The sequence below is a fragment of the Microcebus murinus genome, chromosome X (assembly GCF_040939455.1).
Source record: "Microcebus murinus isolate Inina chromosome X, M.murinus_Inina_mat1.0, whole genome shotgun sequence".
Classification (NCBI taxonomy): Eukaryota; Metazoa; Chordata; class Mammalia; order Primates; family Cheirogaleidae; genus Microcebus; species Microcebus murinus.
The window spans coordinates 103950250-103969315 of record NC_134136.1 but is presented as its reverse complement, the minus strand read 5'-3'; the positions used below and the strand labels follow the sequence as shown (position 1 = coordinate 103969315).

Genomic DNA, 19066 nt, shown 5'->3' with positions numbered 1-19066 from the left:
CAGCTTCTTTAACCACTTCGGTATGAGCGTCGACTATAGTCAATAGCCACAGATGAACACGCACAGTGACTTTAGCCGACAGCTGTGATATGATATGACTTTTCTAATTTTTCACTTATCAAAATAAAATTGTGAACATTTAAAAATAATGTAATGAAAACATATATGTATATGCTACCTATTCTGATTTACATTACAAGTAAAGCTGCCTGTAAAGTAAAACAAGCTTTCAGTGCTTTCAAGCTTTCCTCATCACACAAGAGCAAAACGGACTCGTCGTCAATGCACAGCACAAACCATCGTGCCGACTATGAGTGCCGGCTGTGAGCAAGGGTTCGTGGCCGGTGAGCGCTGTACTGAAGTGGTTAAAAAAGTACTTCAGGTCTTGGGCTTTTTGCGCCAGCTTCTATGTGGGTCCCTCATTTTGAACAACCAGCAGTAGCAGAATCAGTTGATTCTACACTTTCAGCAACCCACAACTTCTCATCCTCCACAGCCAGGGTCACAGGCTTCTGCACAAGGTTCAAGCAGTCAAGAACAGGCCTTAGCCACCCAGCAAGCTGTTCTCATTAGCCTCTCTGGAGTGGGAAGTTTACTGCAGCCCCAGGCACCTGTGTTGTCTCAGCTTGGCTCTGATCAAAAAAGATTGGATAAAGCCTTCCTCGGCAAAGGTTCCAGCTCTCCTGTGCTTTTCAACAGCAGCAGCAGCAGCAGATGCAACAGTTTAGATCCTTGTAGCACCCAGTGGCTGTAGCAACAGCAGCGATACAAATAGCTCAGCTACATTCAAGTTGTGGGTTCACAGCAAGACAGTCAAAAGGTAAATGAAGAGAGCCATGCCAACCACTCTAAAATTCTGAGTCTTGTTTTACTTTTTTCTCTTAAAAAAAAAAAACAGCACAAGAGCATTCAATAAAAAGTTTCTGAGTATTTATTTTATATTTGTCTTTTTGAAAGGTGTTATTTTACTTTGCTAAGTATGCAAACTATATCCAGAAGCACACAAGCCTATGCTTTCTACATAAAAACAAGGAAATGCTGGGCGTGGTGGCTCACGCCTGTAATCCTAGCACTCTGGGAGGCCCAGGAGGGCAGATTGCTCGAGGTCGGGAGTTCGAAACCAGCCCAGCTACTTGGGAGACTGAGGCAGCAAGATTGCTTGAGCCCAGGAGTTTGAAGTTGCTGTGAGCTAGGCTTCACCAAGGCACTCACTCTAGCCTGGGCAAAAAAGCGAGACTCTGTCTCAAAAAAAAAAAAAAATTTGTTTTCCTTCAGTATCTGTGGGAGATTGGTTCTACGACACCCCCCCATTGGATAGCAAAATTCACAGACTTTCAAGTTCCTCATATAAAATGGCATAGTATTTGCATATAACCTATGCACATGCTTCCATATACTTTAAATCATCTCTAGATTACTTATGATACCTAATACAATATAAATATGTAAATATTTGTTATACTTTATTGCTTAGTGAATAAAGATAAGAAGAAAGACTGCCCATGTTCAGTACAGATGGAATCATTCTTTTTTTTCCAAATATTTCTGATCCACGGTTGGTTGAATCTGGGGATGCAGAACCCACAGATACGGAGAGCTGACTGTATAATATATATACACAAATGCACACATATATCTAGTAAACATAAATATATAAGTAGCAAATATAAGTATAGTTATATATGTATATATATTTAAATTTTTAATCCTCTATTAAAAAACAAAAACCCTATTACTCAATCTAGAAGCCCCATATGGTGAATTCTCTCTGTGTCTCACAAAACTGGAAGCATTAGACACTTTGTTTTTATTTTTCGGTAGCTGAGAGATGATTTGGATATATGATTCTTAATATTATTTGCCAGACAATATTCTTCAAATGCATTATTCATGTGATGTTTATTATTTTGCAAACACTTCATAATATACAAATGCACCTCCTGTCTGCCATTCATCTTACTCCCCTATTCTGTCTCAATTATTTTGTCCCCATCAGACAATGTAATAATCACGAGAGAGAAAAGGTAAAAGTTTATTGGCTTATAGTGAATGAAAAATGATAAGTTCAGATGAATTGATGAAACAAATTATAACAGGGAATTATAGGGGAAAGAATAAATAATTATGATATTAAAATATCTTTAAATATATCTGCTAATTATAAATGAGTTCTGCACCTCCTAAACAAAATATTTTAGTAAAACAGAGTAAGTAAGAAGCTAAATTACTAGGTCAAATCCTTTACTCCTCCAACAAAATTTTGAGTAAATTCATGCATGAAGATATATACTTTTAAAATATTTTATATACATGAGTATAAAGATTTGTATTACTCAAAAATGTCATCTTATTGATTTTATGGAATGAAGGTTGCTTAAAAAGAATGAGCTGTCAAAATGTCATAAAAATATACTTGTTAAATAGTTATCATTGTTGAAAGACTTTATTTTTATCATAATGACATTTGCTATTTGAACCATCTCCTTGGATGACTGGTAAACATCTTTCACTTCACATGTCCAAATATTATGACATCCATCACTTCTCTGAGATTATCAGAACCTTTAATGTTTGGTGCTAGAACAATTGACAAAATAATTGAATTATCAAGTAATTTTAAAAAACACAAAATTTATTTGCATACTCTTATCAACCCAAACTACTTCTACTCTGACTTATAGAGGGGTCCTTAGAGAAATTCTCAAACTTCCTTCTTAATAGCTGAATGATCACCCAACCTAAGGTAATGAAGTCTGAGGTAGAATGGGTCCTGAAACTAGCAAAAGGATTTATGATAAAATATTTTTATCTGTGTCATTTCTAACCATTGCATACTCTTTCAATTAATATCCTTCCCTGCATCAATATGCTGTGTGAAATCAAGTTTAAAATATTTTGTTTGGCTATATAAGATCTTCTTGACCTGGACAAGGCCTATCTCTCTTTCCCATCTCCTACCACTTCCATACTTATACATCTATGGCTCTGGTCAAACATAACTATGGGTGCTATCTATGTGCCATGTTTTTTCTCACCTTCATGTGTTGATGGAGACACCCAGAAACTACTTTTACCTTCTCTACTTAAGCACCACCCCTCTGTAGTCTATTTCCATTGAATCCTTTATTATACCACAGTTCAAACTATTTCATAGGGTTGTTCTGAGAACTGAATGCACTAGTAAATATAAAGAAAATTAAGATTTGAAAATGTACATTAATATCTTTTTCAGGTATTTTTATTTTCTCAAACATAGGTTGAATAACTTTGCATGCATTTATATGACATTAGTACTGTTATTTGACTGATTAGAATGTTACCATATACAAGTATACACACACACACACACACACACACACACACAGTAATTCTTTGGTATCTGTGGGGAATTGGTTCCAGGACCTCCTGCAAATATCAAAATCCACAGATGATCACCTCCCTAATATAAAATGGCATGATCTTTGCATATAACCTATTCATATCCTCCCATATACATTAAATTATCTCTAGATTACAGATAATACTTAATACAATGTAAATACTATATAAATAGTTGTTGTATTGTTTAGGAAATAATGACAAAAAGTCTGTACATGTTTGTTACAAATGCAATTTTTTTCCAAATATTTTCAATCTGCAGTTGGTTATCTCCATGAATGCAGAACCCATGAATATGGAGGATCAGCTATGCTTTAATCAATATTTGAATATAATTTATTTTGAAGCAGAGGTTAAAATAATATATAAGATACAAAAAAATAAATACAACTTTTTTTTATTTTCTTGACTTTGAACTAAGAAAATATTCCTGAAGTTATGAGTTAGGAAGAGGTCATTATGATGAACTATAACAGAAAAATTTTCTTTTTCAAAAGTCCAATGCCAAACTGAGGAACAAGAAGAAGACAGATCACTAAAACACTCCTTTTTACTTCAAATCACTCAATTTTTTCTGCATTTTTTATACTAATGTATGCAAATAGAACATTCCTGGCTGGGGCCCAATGGCTCATGCCTGTAATCCTAGCACTCTGGGAGGCCGGGGCAGGCGGATCATTTGAGCTCTGGAGTTTAAGACCACCCTGAGCAAGAGCTAGACCTCCTCTCTACTAAAAAAATAGAAAGAAATTAGCTAGACAACTAAAAAAACAAACTATATATATATATATATATATATATATATATATATTATCCGCACATGGTGGCACATGCCTGTAGTCCCAGCTACTCGGCAGACTGAGGTGGGAGGATTGCTTGAGTCCAGGAGTTTGAGGTTGCTGTGAGCTAGGCTGACGCCACGGCACTCTAGCCCAGGCAACAGAGCAAGACTCTATCTCAAAATCAAAAACAAAAACAAAAAAAAACCCCAACAACATTTCTGTTGCTCTGTTAATATATAATGTCATGTGATTATAGTCTGACAGATTCTTATCAGATTGAGGTGCTATGTTTGGGACAATAGAACTTAACAACAGATATGGCAGGGGATATGGAGAGTGGTTGTTCAATGGGTATACAGGTTTTTTATTAGAATATTACGGGGGTACAAATGTTTTGGTTACATGGATTGCTTTTGTCCTGCTTGAGTCAAAGTTATTAAGTGTGCCCATTATCTAGATACACAATTCAGTCATAGAGTTTTTGTTTTGTGAGATGAAAAAGTTCTAGAGATCTGTTGCCCAACAATGTGAATATACTGAACTCGACTAGAACTCTACACTTAAAAATGGTTAAGATGAGGCCGGGCGCTGTGGCTCACGCCTGTAATCCTAGCTCTTGGGAGGCCGAGGCGGGCGGATTGCTCAAGGTCAGGAGTTCAAAACCAGCCTGAGCGAGACCCCGTCTCTACTATAAATAGAAAGAAATTAATTGGCCAACTGATATATATATAAAAAAAAAATTAGCCGGGCATGGTGGCTCATGCCTGTAGTCCCAGCTACCCGGGAGGCTGAGGCAGAAGGATCACTGGAGCCCAGGAGTTTGAGGTTGCTGTGAGCTAGGCTGACGCCACGGCACTCACTCTAGCCTGGACAACAAAGCAAGACTCTGTCTCAAAAAAAAAAAAAAAAAAAATGGTTAAGATGGTAAATTTTACATGTGTTTTTACCATAATTAAAAATTTAAAACAACAACAACAAAATAGATTCAGCATACAAATGACTTCTTTCTTAGGGGCCTTGGGGAATCTCAGTCACTTGTGCACTCACAGCATGGTGCTTAAGAACTAATCCTTTAGGCCCAGTGTTGTGGCTCACACCTGTAATCCTAGCACTCTGGGAGGCCGAGGTGGGTGGATCGTTTGAGCTCAGGAGTTCCAGACCAGCCTGAGCAAGAGCAAGATCCCATCTCTACCAAAAATAGTAAGAAGTTAATTGGACAGCTAAAAATATATAGGAAAAAAAATTAGCTGGGCATGGTGGCGCATGCCTGTAGTCCCAGCTACTCAGGAGGCTGAGGCAGCAGGATCTCTTGAGCCCAGGAGTTTGAGGTTACTGTGAGCTAGGCTGAAGCCACAGCACTCTATCCCAGGTGACAGAGTGAGACTCTGTCTCAAAAAAAAAAAAAAAAATCAACTCATCCTCTTGAGCCAGATGGTTTAATTTTGAATCCTGGCTCTGCCACTTACTAGCTATAGAACTATGGGTAAGTCACTTAACCTTCCTGTGGCTCAGTTTTTTTTCATGTGCAAAGTAGAGCTATTTAATAGAACCTTTTACACATAGTTGTTATAAGAATTAAAAAGATAATATTTGTAAGCTGCTTAGACAGTCCATAAAATAAATTCTCCAAAATAGCTGCAATGGAAGGGTTAATCTCACCAAATTTAAAGGCTATGTTTTAGATGATCTGTCACACTATAGTCTAGCTGGCAAACAGGAAATCACTCTGGTGAGCAACAGGGACCACCTGGGAGTGGTATGAATTCTCTAATGCAAATGAATGAAGTTTGCATTATTGTTGAGTTGTAAAATGACGGGTCATCAGTTTTCTGATGCTGTTGTCATCACAAACAAATAGTCATTTCTTTTTTTTTCTGTCTTTTTTTGTTTTGGGCAGCCCAAGGGGATCTTGTTCAAAAATTGTGGTTTTTAATAGGCGTTTCAAGTCAAACGTCCCTACTGAAGACCTTTGGGATGGCAAATCAAGTTGCCTCATTCATGTCTCATTCCAAATAGCTTACTTCAAAGTAGGTGGTTGCAGGAACTTATATATGTAATGATGACATGACTCGTCCAAGCAAACAGGGAAAAGGCCAGTGAACACACAATGTTTCTGAGTAGTAGGGAGCCTGTGGTATAGTTGGAAGCACCAACCAAAATCAGCAGTACCCAGCATCTTATCTTGGAATGTTTTACAGTAACTATGAAGGTACTGCCATTCCTTACATTCATGACTTTATTCATGTATTCACAAATATTTATTGAGCATCTATTACAAGAAATCCTATGTCAAAGCCCTGAAGATACAGCAGTAAATGAGATATAATGTTTTTCAAAAGCTTACAGTGTAGTATATTAAGAACAAATAAATTTTAACAAAGTAGAAAAAGCCCTAGCTTGGCTTTCGAATCAAATTAAATTTATCAAGCACAATTCATGCATTAACCTTTTTAATTTTTTACTATATTTCAAGACTGTATGGCATTTGATGATAATTTTTTAGAAACATTGCAATTTAGGATTTAAAATGGAAATAGCAACAGACCTCCAGATGTAGTGTTGACATAATATCACTTTTTTATCACTTGCCCTCATTTCAGCTTAATAAGCTCTCTTGGCTCTCATCTTTCAATGTTTAATCCAAAGCAATTAAACTGATATGCAAATGCCATCTCCATTGCTTTAAGAGTGACACTTAACACACAATTTCATTATAATAGGCAACTGGAATGTCTGTAGAATGATTAGCTCATTTTTATTTTTAAAATATATGGTTTTCTTCCAATGTGTGCTTGTAAGTAAAATGTCCACACACAAATTTTATTCGATAAATGTCATGTGGATGATATTTGTCTTGTATACTGATTACAAAGTCCATACTGTGTGATATTTCTGTTTAAAAGACTGCTATCCTTTTGCTCAGTCTCTACAGAAATGAATATTTTAGCTAATGAATTATATTAGCAAAAAGCCCAATATAAGCAGAAAATGAACGCAGTTGTGTGTGTGTGTGTGTGTGTGTGTGTGTGTGTGTGTGTGTGTGTGTAAGGTAGTTTTTAGGATTCAGTTCTAAGTAGAGAATCGAAATGTTTAGTGAAAATGCCAGATATAATTTATGAAAATAGATGCAATTAGTTAAGCTTATATGATAGGTTGGATTAATGACCCCAGTTCTTCATTTCTGCCTGTAAGCACTCCTTTTGCCATCTAATCTCTACTCTGCGTATTAGCCCAGCATGTGATTTGTTTGGGCCAATGGGATGTTAGAAGTTGTAAAGCAGAGGCTTGAATCAATTCTTACATGTCTCTTCTTTGGTGGACCTATACTTTTGACATGAGAACATGCCTGAGCTAACCTGTGGTAGATGAAAATGTCACTCTCCAGTTATTGCATCTGTAGCTATACTACATCAATCAACAACTAGTTGACCTTCAGAAAAATGGTCAGCTTGGTTGGCTAAGTTTAGGAGGTAGTATACTTTCTCATCTCAAAGCCATTTTTTTAATCATCATAAGTTGGGGGGGAAACACATTCTCTAGGATGGTACATATCACTTCCTTAGAATTTAATTGATTTTCCATTAAGCATTCATTTATTCAGACACATTTAATAATACCCTTAAAAACTTAGGGACTTTGGAATGATACTCTATTAAGAAAAAAGATATATCAGAATTTGAGCATTTCTCCAAAGAGTAAATACTTCTCAATTAAAAGATGAAAAAAATTTGATGGAAAATATTAATAATAAATGTATATTAATGCTATACATTCACTCGATAAATACTTATTGGGCAACTACTATATGAAATCATTTTCTAAAGTACTGGGATTAAAAAAAGATATGCTTTGGACTTTGACTTAAGTGTTTTACTTGGTAAACTCAAATTTAAAAATCCTTGATTCGACCAAATAGTATAAATGCCACAATAGAAAAATGAGCATTATAAAATTTGTTTTGACCAAAGTAATAAGTTAAAACTATTAAATTTGTGGTATTTATGCACAAAAGGAAGCTGAAATATAAAAGAGTGAAAAATATGACTTATAATCAATCTGGATTTAATTTTATTTTAACTCTAACCCTTATAATTATTTCCTGACTACTTCACTCCATCTGTGACCTAAGAGTCATTTAAGGAAATCTAAAAACCTTCAGGTTTATCATCAAAATGTATCTCAAATTAAATAAAGCAAATTATAGGAGTGAAAAATCAAATATGTTGAAAAGTTTAAGAGGAAAAAATCTGAAAGGGCATTTTTATTATGCTAGCCGAACATGGTATGTAACCACATTTTACTGAAATAAACTTTGAGTGTGTTTGGCTATTAGATTGAAAGTCTTTGAAGTATATTTCAAAATTGCTAAAAAAGTAGATTTTAAATTTTCTTACAACAAAAAAATGACAAGTAGGAGAGGTGATGCACATTAATTAATCATAATTATATATATTAATCATAATTATATATTATAATCATTCCACTATATATATATCACATTGTACCATAAATATATGCAATTATTTGTCAATTATAAATTTTATGTATATATAACATATTCATGATCTTTGATAAGTACTCAAATTAATATTTAAGTACTGAAGTGTAATATCTTTTTCTTTTTCTTTTTTTTATTTATTATTTTTTTGCCTGGGTTTTCAGAATCAGATTAAGTGTAATATCTTGACAATCATATTATAATTATTTTTGTGAATTTGTTTCTCTGTGTGAGAAGAGGGAGAGAGAGACACTTTGTTCCCATGATTTCTTCTTAGCTTGTTGAGGATCAGAAAATGATACTCCAAAGTATGGCATTTTGACATGCTAAGTACTTTGAACTAAAGGAGATTAGAAGCCCTCAGAAGCAAAGTCTCTCTTTGACCTTCTCCTTCCCTCCTATCTCCCAACCCTCTTCTTCCAGGAAGCAAGTCACAGAAACCAGAATTCCTCTTCCCCAAGGTGAGTCATAGAAACTAAAACCCCTCTTCCCTAAAACAAGCCATAAAACCTAGAAAGGTCACTCTTTCCCTTCTCCCTTGATGGCCCTCATTTTAGAGAGGTCCTGCCCTATATTGGAGAGGAAGGAATGCTACACAGAGAGAATCCAAGATGAACCTGAACAGACAGGCCTTGTTGACTTTCACCCTCAGTCTATTATCACTAGATCACATCCTTTTGTTCAGTTACGTTTCTTCATGGCTGTCCATTCTTTATCAACCCTAAGCATAAAAATAGTTTTCCCTGAGTCTTTGTGTCTTCATTTCTGAAGGCTATCCTGTCACACAAAACTTCAATTAAATAAAAGTGTTTGGCTTCTCTCTCGATAATTTGCCTTTGTCATAGGAGTATCTGCCATGACCATTAGGATGGGTGAGAAAGGTTACACCTTTCTGCCCCCCAAAACAGAATACATTATTTCCCTGCTGCTCAGCAGCACTACATTAGGTACATTTAACAAAAGTTAGATACATTTAGGAAAGGTTAGGTCAACAGTTGACTAAAAGAGATTTAGAGCAGTTGTAATTCACATTTCTGCTATTATGTGGCTATTTCTTTGGAGGAAATACTAAACCTTTATCTCCATTGTATAATTTTACAAAAATAGAAATATATGTCAGTAGTCTTCATATTCATTTTTGTTTTTATAATAAATGCAAAGTCACAATTATTTAATTTGAAAACTTTATGCTGTTTTTCCATTTAGTTTGCATGTGAGTTATCCCAACATATAACTTATAGAAAAGTAAATTATGGCATTAATAGTATTCTAAGTAAAAATAGGATTTTATCATGTACTAATTTAAGAGTACTTCAAAATTCCTTGAAGTACTTAAGGAATTAAGTACTTAACCTTAACATTGTTTAGACAATAATTATCACAGAAAATGCTCTATGAAAATAATATGCTATGGTCAAATTAGAAATAAAATATTAGTATAAACCATCAGCAATTTTAAAGCCTAAAAGCATTCATATTTAAAAAATTATATGAAAAGATTTTTCCTAAGGAAATAAGGTTATTATTTTCCAGTAAATACATCACATCTAACAAATTCTCATGTAGTAAATGTTATCTTCAGACTAGTTTAGTGGATTGATAATAATAAACATGAATCAGTAGAGGAGAATGGACTAGAACACACTTGCAAAACTTAGTGTTTAACATAGATTAAACATTTATCTCTGGTGAAAACTAGAATACTATTCATTGCCAATATTGGTGGGAATGAGGGATCCTGGTGGGAGATTTCAAGCACTGCTAGAGGGAGTGCATACTGGTTGGTGCAACATTCTGGAGAGCACAGAAATATACATTTACCTATGGCACAGGATCCCACTCCCATGTGTACATCTCAAGAAAATTCTCACTCAGATCTATAAGAGGACATACATGAGGAGGTTTATTACAGCATTATTTGTGGCTGTGTGGATTGAGGGGCAACTGTTTATTCATATCAAGTGAAGAAATGTAGTCAAATGTAGTAGATATCTACTATGGAGCACCATGAAGCATTTAGAAATTGGATTGCATGAGTGAGTGTCACATGTGTGCATGTATGTGTGTGTATGTATATAATATAAATGGATCTTAAAAACACAACACTTAGTGAACAGAACACTCAGTGAAAATGTAGAAAACAGTATATGATATATAGCATAATTTACATAAATTCAAAACGTATGCACACAAACCAACAACAGAGATTTTACAAAAAAAATATGCAAATAAAAAGATACGCATCGAATACATCTTCATCACAGGAGAATAAAGGGATTAGGATGGGGGTTAAAAGGGCATATATACATATACATATGTGTACATACATACACACACATACACATACATCAAGGAAACCGAGTTAGCCTGGCTCAATGATGATAAAGAACTTCAGATTAGAAGATGAATGAATATATCTATACATATAAAATAAGCATCCACCTGAAATGAATGTATACAAAATAAATTTTGAGAACCTATATTCCATGATTTAAAATATAAATTCAAGATTAGTTGAAGGCAAATGTTAATCATTAGATGCAAACTATATATTTTAATATAAACTCTTTAAAGTCTTCTGGAGGTGGTTTTCCCTTATATCTATAAATATTCTCATTATGAGTAATCCTGAAAATTGACCTAAAGAAAAATGTTTTTTTTACTGTTTACTTAACGAGCAAAATAATTTTGAAAGCCTTTCTAATAATACATCAACATGTTCTGTGACCACATTAACATATTACTATAGACATATTAGAATTTCCTGAGTTGTACTCTACTGAATATGCCCTTTTAATACTAGAACTATTAATAACTCACAGATATGGTCTTTTCCCTCTGATTTTATGGCTCTATGTCATACTTTCTCACCTATATTAAGAATCTGAAATGAAAAAATCAAAAATAGTTCTAACCAATTAGCATAACAATTTACCAATATTGGGGCTCAGAAATTGGTAGCCCAAAATATGGCATCTTGACATGCTGAAATGAAGAAGCCTCAAGGTCCCTCTGACCTCTCCCTCTCACAGTATCTCCCAAAATATAGGATAAAGTTATTCTTTGAAGCTTCTTATCTGCCTAAAGTCCAGACCTACCAAGGAAGAAAAACAATTACCTGGGGTCCCTTCCCTGAGTTTTCATTGAACCTATATTGCAGGAATGAAGACTAAAGTCTGTCAACAAACAAGGACAGAGTTTTGTTGCAAACCACTGTCCACTCTGGGAGCCTGAGAGAGAGCAGGGACATCTCTTAGGGGTCTATGGGGGAGTGGTTCACACATGAAAATAAAGGAAAAATCTAGAGTCCTTTAGGCACCTAGCTAGCCTGGAAAAATAAATGGACAACATAATGAGCAGGAATATAGAAATAAAAATGGCCCTCCAGGCAAGCCAGAGTCAAGAGGTGTTTTGGTTCCCTATAGAAACTAAAAGATGACATCTTAACATAGGTTCTGGAGTTGTTTTTCAGAAACTCCCATATGATGGAAAATGCAGATAAGGGGAAACTGAAGAATTGAACTCCAACTACCATTCTTTGTTCTAAATTTCTCCCTGAGAGGCCTGGAAAAAGTCACATCCATCTTAGTATTCTTTTCCCCTAATCTAAGAATGTTTGAATCAATCTATGACCCATAGGCTCCTGCTTGAGGATATCCCACTTCTTTGGGCCAGGCTGATGTGTTGATTTACAATTTTGCCTGCAACTTCTGCTTTCCTGCCTTTACAAACCCTTGTGTGTGAGCCATCGGGGAGCTCAGGACTTCAGCATTAGCTGCCCATTCTCCTTGCATGGTGCCATGCAATAAAATGACTCTTTCTCCCTCTGCTACTCTTAACTTTAGTGTCTGGCTTTGCTGCTCTGGGTGAATGGACTTCAGTTTGGTTTGGTAACAGGCCTAATAGACTTTGCCCCAGACCATTGTGTGTTCTTCAAGCCCATCAAATTTTCCCTAATAATCATTTATTGCCCCTCAACAGAATTCTTCTTCTCCCCACTTCCTATAACCTGCCTTGGCAGAATCCAAGCCCCCATTCTTTCTGTAACCTCAAGATGTTATATAAGCTTCTGCACCCCATTGGGGGGTTGGGTCTTCATTCTGAAGCCTTCCATGTATACACACTAAATAAATTTGTATGCCTTTTCTCCAATTAATCTGTCTTTTGTGAGTTGAATTTTCAGCAAAATTTTAGAGGGCCAACAATTTACACTCATTTTTACTTTGATCATCACACCCAAATGTACAAATTAGACTTTTCTGATACCAAAGAAGAAAGAACAAATTGCTATTTGGGGGTTATAGCTTTATGCCACAAATATTTCCTGGCTGTAATCAGTGAAGCACATTGACAAGTATATTTATGAAATTATATTTGACAAAGCTAAAGAAACTGTTGAGGCACAGATTGCCACTTATAATTATACAGTCTACTTGTTATGTTCTTCCTAGAACTCTTCACACATTGTGTTCATTCCTTGGGTTACTTTCATGGCATTAGATATTAACATTGTAGGAGATCAGAATATACTATACCAAAATATGCCTCTTTAGCATAAGAATTATTTTGTCTGGTTCGAGTTGGGGTCTGGATTTTAAAAAAGTAAGATTTTGAGCTGATTATCTTGAGAAGCAGCAGACACAGGTGAAGCTTTGAAAATAGAGTAGAAGTTACTTTTTTATAAGATTAAATTTACATCGGCAAAGGAAATATTCATTTGTAAGCATATCTCTCTCTCTCTCTCTCTCTCTCTCTCTCCCCCTACCCCCCAGGAAAAGGATGACACAAAACATTCTTATTAATAAAGAAGGGAATAACTTAAATCTGCTTAATAAACCTCCCTCTTGTACTGTACTTTTCCTGGTCATCCCCTTAACTCCACATCTTTTTTTAGCTGAAGATGGTACTTAAGCCTGAATTCTAAACCACTTATTTGAGATTTACGCATTGCTCTGGATATTTCCCATATATATATGAGATATACACATTAATAAACTTCTGTTTGTTTTTCTCTTGGTAATCTGTCTTTTGTTACTGGGACCCAAGTGAGGAAATTAGAATGGTAGAGGAAAAATTATTTTTCCTCTTCTATAAGGTATATAATAAATACATATACAGACGTTCCATGACTTATGATGCTTCAACTTATAATTTTTCAACTTTAGAATGGTGCAAAGCAATACACATTCAGGAGAAATAGTAGTCTGAATTTTGAATTTTGATCTTTATGTGGGCTAATAATATTCAGTATGATTCATTCTCTCTCTCTCTCTCTCTCTCTCAATACTGGGCAGCAGCAACAAGCCACAGCTCCCAGCCAGCCACAGGATCACAATCAGGAAGGTAAACAATTGATGCTATACTCTGCAGTGTACTGTATTCAATAAATTACATGAGATATTCAATACTTTAATATACATATAAAATAGGCTTTGTGTTAGATGATTTCACCCAACTATAGGCTAATATAAGTGTTCTGAGCATATTTAAGGTAGGCTAGGCTGAGCTACAATGCCCTGTAGGTTAGGTGCATTAAATGCGTTTTTGACTTATGATATTTTTAACTTGAGATGGATTTATTGTGACATAATCACATTGTAAGTCAAGGAGCATCTGTATTATTAAATAAAATTAGTGTTGACTAATAATGGTTTTCTAAATCATAAGCCCTGTACAATCTTTAAAGTCATGATCATCATCACCACATGTTTATCTTTCGAAGAAGTGTGCCATTAGTGGACTGTGAGGCGGGGATGGGTATATACATACATAATGAGTGCAATGCGCACTGTCTGGGGGATGGATAGGCTTGAAGCTCTGACTCGGAGTGGTGGGACAAGGGCAATATACGTTAAGCTAAACATGTGTACCCCCGTAATATATGCTAAAATAAAAAAAATGAGATTGAGCCTTTTTGTTCTCATATAAAAAAAAAATGAATAACAATATCTGACCATTTCAGGCTTGGTATAAAGATCACAATTACAATGAACATCAAAGTAAATACAGGTGAAATCTTCATAAGCAATAACATTATTTGTCACTTATTTTCTATGAGTCTCAATTTTGCCTGCGAAATAGCAATAATAATCGGAAACTCACAGGTGTTTCCTGAAGTTTCAGTGAGAAACTACATGCAAAACACCTGTTGTCAAAGATGGAGGAGGAGCTCAATAAGTGATTAATAGTGGCTGAGCAACTTTAAGAAACTGGAAAAACTTAGAAAATCGAAGATGAAGAATTATATATATATTTTTCACATAGTATAATCCAGAAAATTTTCAACTATTTTATCCTCTTTCATTTGTGGTACATTAACATGTTTCAAGTAAGAAAAAATAGCAAGGGAAAAAATTTTATGTGAAAATAACATGATGAGATTTATACTTTCTTTGATTTCTCCCTACTAACTCCAGATTAAAAAAATAATAAAGTTTCAGATGTCCTATATTATTAACTTCCTGTTTCTCTATTGTTTGTAGCTATTGTTTTGATGAGAAAATGTATCAAGAATGTTCTTTTGAGGTTAAAAGGTCCTTTGTTATAGAAAATATCTGCTAATTAGTTCTAAGCAAAGGGAAAACTAGAAATCAGCCCTGATTTATGTGGTATATACTCAAATGTTCATTAATTGATTTTTTAAAAAAATATGAATACATGATATAATTATCTAAGATTAACAAATGCTCCTGTTCCTACAGTTCCTCCATCATTCTTTCCTGTCTTACCTGCTTTAATCAACTTATTTCCCATAACCCCTTCCTGGCTTCATTTAATTCTCTGAAAATCTAAATGGTCTGGTCAATCATCTCAATAATGCTCTCTTTCTATCCATGAATATCTTGCTTCACAACTTTTATTTCACCCAATTTGCCAAGTCCTGACTCTCCCCTAAGACACGCATCCATTCCTAAATCACACACCAAAATAATCTTGAAGGTTTTTTTTAAGATTATTTTTTTGTAAATTTCCTAGCACATTCATGAACGAGATTTAACTATTTCAAGGTGTTGAAGAAAGATATAATTTATCCAACGGAGGAAAAAAAATGTTGAAGTGGAGACGAGAAATAAAGCTGCCAGTAGCAAGAAAATAGGGTCAGAGATTGAGAATTATGCCATGAAATTTGAAATGTTAAATAGAAAATCTGGTTGAGGCCAGGTGCGGAGGCTCACACCTGTAATTTTAGTGCTCTGGGAGGCCGGGCCAGGAGGATCACTTGAGGTCCGGAGTTTACACCAGCCTGAGTAAGAGCGAGACCCCATCTCTACTAAAAATAGAAAAAATTATCCAGGCGTGGTGGTGCATGCCTGTAGTCCAGCTACTAGGGAGGCTGAGGCAGGAGGATCCTTTGAGCCCAGGAGTTTGAGGTTGCTGTGAGCTAGGTGGATGCCATGGCACTCTAGCCCGAGCAACAGAGTGAGACTCTGTCTCAAAAGAGAAAAAAAAAAAAAAAAAAAAAAAAGCAAACAAACAAACCAAAAAGAAAATCTGATTGAGAAAACTCCTAAGTAAGAAATGGCAGAGAACTTCTCTTTCTAGCAATAGTGCAAGCTAGGTTATTTGGACCAACTTTGCATGAAAATAAGTCAGAATACTAGGTTAATTTTTTTTTCTGAAAATTATCAAATAATTCACAAGATAGGAAATCCTATGTCAAAATCTAAGTAAAACCAGAGCTCAAAGAGTTAAGTGGCTCACTGAAGACATTTTTCCTGAGGGCATTTACTGATCCTGGTAATTCCAATAGCCTGAGCCTAGGTTAATGGTAGCTCAGGGCTGAAGAGATAGGGATGGGGAGGGGGTGGTGCTCAGTCAAATCCCCAATTGGAGAGAGCTTCTACCCAGTAAAGTTAAGGGCTATATCCTCAAGAAAAGTAATGAAACATGACTAAACCTGACCCTCTCCACCCCTTACATATCCTTAAGGTAGACTTACAGCACAAATTCTTATTACTTGGATAGTCCCCAAAACCTCAAGCTATGAATTTCATTTAATTTATAGTGATCCCAGAGTGGTTACACCCTAGGCACCTGCCAAGACTAATGGAAATCCTCTCTACAAGAGTTCCCTTCATCTTAGGCCTCAGAGGATCTCCACAAATAATATTCCAAAGAAAACGATCAGCTCATTGAAATCAAAATAAAGCAAACAACTTAGCACAAAAGGAAATTAGGTGCCTAGAGCAAGATTCATCAGAAAGAGCAGAGAACAACTATTGCTCTCAGTAGTACAAGTATAGATATTGGAGTTATTAGCCAGCAATTTTAAAACAAGCAGATTAAAGAAATAAAAGCATAAAGCTTATATAGATATTTTTATATCTGTCTACAAAATTGCCTAACTGATTTGAAAAAAAAAATCATTTGAACTTCCAGAAATGAAAAATATAATAAATAAAATTAAAACCTCCAAGGATAGGTTTAATAGCACATTAAATATAGCCAGGAGAATCAGTAGTGGGAGGGGAATGCCGGCCATCTTCCCGACATCCTTCTTTACTCAAGGTGAGCTATGACAAATGAGTAATAGAATACTCTTTACAAACAGGGATGGATTTTGAGGGTCACAGATGATGATGGTAGGTCAGCTTTGATAAGAGCACAAAAGTAAGAACACCAAAGCCATGGATTTCTAGACTTCATCCGTGGCCTCAAAATGAATAAGTATTGCTGCTTATATAAAGGATGGAAAGAACACAGAGCAAATCAAAATCCACTTTTAGAAAAAAAATAAAAATGCTCACCATATACATTAGAGGCTTCTTTCCAAGTATTTAATTATACCATTTTCTTTCAGCATGAAAATGAATGCAAAGGACATAAAGTGATATTTTTATACTATAATCAGACTTTCATGGAAAAATAACCACCACGTACTTAATATACACCAAGCAAGGTACTAAGTGTTTTATGTACATTATCTCCTCAACCCTCACAATATCCTAGGCAGGAGGAATTAATAGCCTCATTTAACACTTAAGGAAATAGATTCAGAAAGGATAAATAAATTGTAAATGATAGAAGAGGATTTGATGTTGGGTATGCTGATCCAAAAGCCCAGACTTTCAACACCTACAACAGTGTTTTCTTATATAAATCAATTCACAATAAAACAACAGTGCCATCTTATTTTTAAAAAGGACTTTTTACATGTATACCACTTCAATGAAGTTCCCACGAAATTTCTTTTATTATTAGTTATTTATTTGAGACAGAGTCTCACTCTGTTGCCTGGTCTAGAGTGCTGTGGCGTCAGCCTAGCTCACAGCAACCTCAAACTTCTGGGCTCAAGTGATCCTCCTGACTCAACCTCCTGAGTAGCTGGGGCTGCAGGCATGTACCACTACGCCCGGCTAATTTTTTCTATTTTCAATTGTTTGGTTAATTTCTTTCTATTTATAGTAGAGATGGGGTCTTGCTCTTGCTCAGGCTGGTCTCGAACTCCTGAGCTCAAACAATCCTCCCTCCTCAGCTTCCCAAAGTGCTAGGATTACAGGTGTGAGCCACCCACTAAATTTCTTATCAGACCTTTGACAACTTACTATCAAACCCGAAGAATCCTGCTATATCAGTGCAACTATCTTTATTTATTTTTTAACATTTTTTTTTATTTCAGCATATTATGGGGGTGCAAATGTTTAGGCTACATATATTGCCTTTGCCCCACCTGATTCGGAGCTTCAAGTGTGTCCATCCCCCAGATGGTGCACACCACACCCATTAGGTGTGAATATAGCCATCCCCTCCTCCCCTCTCTCACCTGCCCGACACCCGATGAATGTTATTACTATATGTGCACTTAAGTGTTGATCAGTTAACACCAATTTGATAGTAAGTACATGTGGTGCTTGTTTTTCCATTCTTTATGTTTCTTATCGTTCTACATTGTGAACGATGATGTTAGAGGGAGATTTTTTAAAGGCAACCTGATAACTATAATTGATTAGAGATCTAAATGGTCATACAGGTTAGAGTATTGGTCAACTACAGTAAGTCTTTACTTAATGTCATCTATTGTTTCCTGGAAACTGCAATTTTAATTGGAATGAAGCCAATCTTACCATAGGCTAATTGATATAAACAAGAGTTAAGTTCCTATGGCCTAATTCTGGTCATAAAAACATCATCAAACTTGTAAATAAAGACCAAGACACTTCTTATATTAAAATTTTAAATACGTGTAAGATATACATATATTTTTAAAAGATTAATAAAAAATGTAAGATAATTGCCGGTATGTACCTGCTTATTCCAGTTCAGGGTTTTGCAGGTGGCCAGAGACTTTCCCAGCAGCTCAGGGCACCAAGCAGAAACCAGCCCTGGTTAGGATGCCATCCCATTGCAGGTTGCATTCACACACACTCATTTCACACTGGGACCATGTAGACATGCCAATGAACTGAAC

At 35.4% G+C, this 19066-nt stretch overlaps 1 protein-coding gene across 1 annotated transcript in view; it reads right to left on the bottom strand.

Moving 5' to 3' along the window:
- The window catches only part of IL1RAPL1 (interleukin 1 receptor accessory protein like 1), a 1316165-nt gene that overhangs the window by 568575 nt on the left and 728524 nt on the right, over positions 1 to 19066 (bottom strand). The window lies entirely within an intron of this gene.